At 27.6% G+C, this 362-nt stretch overlaps 1 protein-coding gene across 1 annotated transcript in view; it reads right to left on the bottom strand.

Annotated features, from left to right (window-relative positions):
- The window catches only part of LOC119592942, a 24,392-nt gene that overhangs the window by 19,891 nt on the left and 4,139 nt on the right, over nucleotides 1-362 (bottom strand). The window lies entirely within an intron of this gene.

Below are 362 nucleotides of genomic sequence, written 5' to 3'. Positions count from 1 at the left end.
AAAAGTGGGAATGAAAGAAAGGAATAAAGAAAGGAAAAGAACTTAACGAAGGCAAATACATACCAGTGGATAAAGAACAAAAAAGAGAAAAACAGAAAAGAAGAGAAAAGAAAAGAAAGGAAAGAAAAATGAATAAAAGTAAGGAGCCAAAAGAATGACAGACAAACATGCTAAACGTAATACATTTCCTTGTAACAATGTGATAGTTGTTTTCTATGAAAATTGAAAAGACAAACATACAGAGAATGTAAATAGAATTATGTTTTTTTTTTAATCATATGAAAGTAATTGAAAATTTAACAGAATTAACTGGAATATATAAGGACACTTCTAACGTATATAATTGAACAAAACTCCGGGAA

This window comes from Penaeus monodon, chromosome 31, assembly GCF_015228065.2.
Source record: "Penaeus monodon isolate SGIC_2016 chromosome 31, NSTDA_Pmon_1, whole genome shotgun sequence".
NCBI lineage: Eukaryota > Metazoa > Arthropoda > Malacostraca > Decapoda > Penaeidae > Penaeus > Penaeus monodon.
The sequence above is the reverse complement of the archived record's forward strand: the minus strand, read 5'-3'. Positions and strand labels throughout refer to the sequence as shown.